Source organism: Fukomys damarensis, unplaced genomic scaffold (assembly GCF_012274545.1).
Source record: "Fukomys damarensis isolate Sample0158 unplaced genomic scaffold, DMR_v1.0_HiC HiC_scaffold_19, whole genome shotgun sequence".
Taxonomy (NCBI): Eukaryota; Metazoa; Chordata; class Mammalia; order Rodentia; family Bathyergidae; genus Fukomys; species Fukomys damarensis.
Genome location: NW_022900931.1, coordinates 54363079 through 54365865, shown reverse-complemented (window position 1 = coordinate 54365865; position 2787 = coordinate 54363079). Strand labels below are relative to the sequence as shown.

The 2787-nt window shown below is 43.5% G+C and overlaps 1 long non-coding RNA gene across 1 annotated transcript in view; it reads left to right on the top strand.

Annotated features, from left to right (window-relative positions):
- Positions 1 to 2535, top strand: part of LOC104874023 — an 11001-nt gene extending 8466 nt beyond the window's left edge. Inside the window, exon 3 of the long non-coding RNA XR_783630.2 lies at positions 2070 to 2535. This is a non-coding gene — a long non-coding RNA (uncharacterized LOC104874023). The remainder of the gene's footprint in view (positions 1 to 2069) is intronic.
- The last annotated feature ends 252 nt before the right edge of the window (positions 2536 to 2787 follow it).

The window sequence follows — 2787 nt, the reverse complement described above, 5'->3', positions numbered from 1 at the left end:
TTTTTTTTTTTTTTTTTTTTTTTTTTTTACTATTATATGCCTGTATGTGTTTCTCTTACTTGGACTCTGTTATGTTCTTCAGATGTGCAGATTAATATTTTTCATGGTGTTTGGGGAGTTTGCAGCTATATATATATTTCCCTCCTTCTAATTCTTTAGTTACCCACATTTGTATCCTAAGTAGTGTTCTGCAGGTCTCTGAGACTCTTTTATCTTTCTTCATTTTCTTTCTGTGTGTTCTGGTTGCATCATCTTTATTCATCTACCTTTAAGCTTGTTGTTCTATCTTCTGCCAGCCTAAAATCTATGGTGGAGTCCCTCTAGGTATTTCTTTTTTTTAATTTCAGTTTTTATATTTTTCAACTTTAGACTTTCTATTGATTCTTTTAAATAATTTCTACCTCTTCACTGAATATTTTTTATTTGAGACATTGTTATTCTTCTTTAAGCACTGTTTCCTTTATTTCTTTGATAATATTTTAAGTGGCTGCCCTGAAATCTTTGTTAAATCTGACATCTGGGTTGTGTTATAGGCAGTTTCTATTGCTTATGGGCCAACTTTTCTGGTTCTTTTGTACATCTTATAATTTCTTTAAATACATTTATGCTGGCACCACCAAATTCTTTTGGTGGTTGCTGACCTGAGGGTCTTTTAGTAGTTTTCATACTCATATATTCTTTTTACAATGTACAGCTTTCTCATCACAGGACAAAATACCTGACGCCCACAACTTAAACAAGGACAGGTTTATTTGGCTGATGGTCTTAGAGGTTTCAATCCTTGGTTGGCTGGCTTCAAAGCAGGAACATCATGGCAGAAGGACACAGTGGCGTGAAGTTGCTTAGCTCATTGTGTGGCCAGGAGGCACAGCAGCAGAACAGCACCAGAAAGAAAGGGGTGAAGGGCCACACACTCCATGAGCCATCCTAGAGAAACACCTAGAGATGTGCGTTACCAATCTCCTAGGTGGCTCCCAAGCTGATCAAGTTGACATTTAAGTTTAATCGTCACAATCCTTGAGTCTGTTTATCTGCTAAGCAGTAGGAAAGGAAAGTTGATTTTCCAGGCAGCCTGGTCCCTCCTCTCACTTTGGTCCTCTTCTTGGGAGAAACTCGCTGATGATAGCTCAGTAGCTCACTTGAACCTGACCTCGCCCGTGGTATCCAAGGCAACACACCCTTAGTACATTTTTGCTCTGAGCATCTTCTGGGGGCGTGTGCATGAAGAAGAAATCATTCCTGCACTCAGGAACTTCCAATCACAGCAAGGAGGGTAGAAACAGCAATTAATCGTGACCCAAGGTGAGAAATGCCATGTTACTGCTATGGAAGTGGTGTTCTGAGAGTAAAGTACAAAACAGATGTCTGCCCCAAGAAAAGCAGATCCATGAGGACTCTGCCTGGGGGCTGCCTTCATCAGGAATCATTCCTTATAGGGAGGAGGAGACATCTGATCAAACTAGCTCAAGTCAAAGGAGTAATTTATTGGAAATATAACATGGATGTCTCATAGGACCCAAGAATGGTGAGCAAGGACAGTATTGGAGGGACCGTGAGTCAATCATGAATGTCCCTCTCCCTACCTCACTGGAGCCACACAACCTCTATTGCTATGTTTTAATGTTTGCTTCACTGCAGGCTGCAGGGTGGCTTTGTCTGCTCTGATGTGCAGAGCTGCTCTATGCACTGCAACCCCGCCACCCTGACTTCTTAATACAAGTTGCCAGGGGAGACTGACTAGAGCCTCTGAATCACATGTCCAAGTATACAGAGGATAAGAGGTAATGTGGCCCTCTTTGGGTAAGGCAGCCCTGATACAGTTTCACTGTAAAGCTGGGCATGGTGGCGCATGCCTATGATTCCAGCACTCAGCAGGCTGAGGCAGGAGGGTCGCTGAGAGTTTGAAGCCAGCCTGGGCTACATAGTGAGTTCCAGACAGCCTAAACTACACAGCGAAAGCCTGTGTCAGAAAGCCAACAAAACACAAAACAAATTTAGCCGGAGACTTTTTTAGCCGTCTTTCTACGTAGCTAATTGTTGCAATCACAAAAATGTTACTGTCTTCATAGCTTCTACTATGGCTTGGTTCGTTTCCCAAAGCTACATGTTCCAGAAGCTTGGTGACAGGACGGCACTGTTGAGTGGGAGAAGCTCTAAGAGGTAAGGCTCAATGTAATTAGATCACTCGGGGGTACTGCCCTGGAAGGGATTAAGGTAGATCTTGCAGGACCCTGGTTTGTTCCCACAAGATCAGGTTGTTATAGAAAGTCATGGGTTATAGGATGGGCACATGAAGTCAGCTGGCTCATAAAGGCCCCATCGCTGGACCGTGGAGCTATCTGGAAAGTAGCTTTGTAGACCTTGACAGGAGCTGGATTATTCTAGAGACAGGAAGAGGCCTGGGAGAATGGAGTTCATAAGTTAATACTAATCGAAGTGAAGTAATGACGGGGCCAGAGAGGCACAAGTTAGGGTAAGCATCTCGTTCTGAGCACTTAAAACCAAGTGGGTGAGCTGGGCATGGTGGTGCACACCTATAATCCCAGCACTCTGGGAGGCTGAAGCAGGAAGGCCATGAATTCGAGCCCAGCTTGGGCAATTTAGTGAGACCTCACCTCAAAATAAAAAATTAAAATAGGTCTGGGGACGTAGTTCAGTGTGAGTCAATCCCAAGTACCACATATACCCCAGTCACATGCTACCACAGCACTTTAACTTTCCCCAGACATTTGCCATCTTCCCGTATTTTTATCTGATGTCTGTGTTCTTCACTGTCAGCTCCAGGGG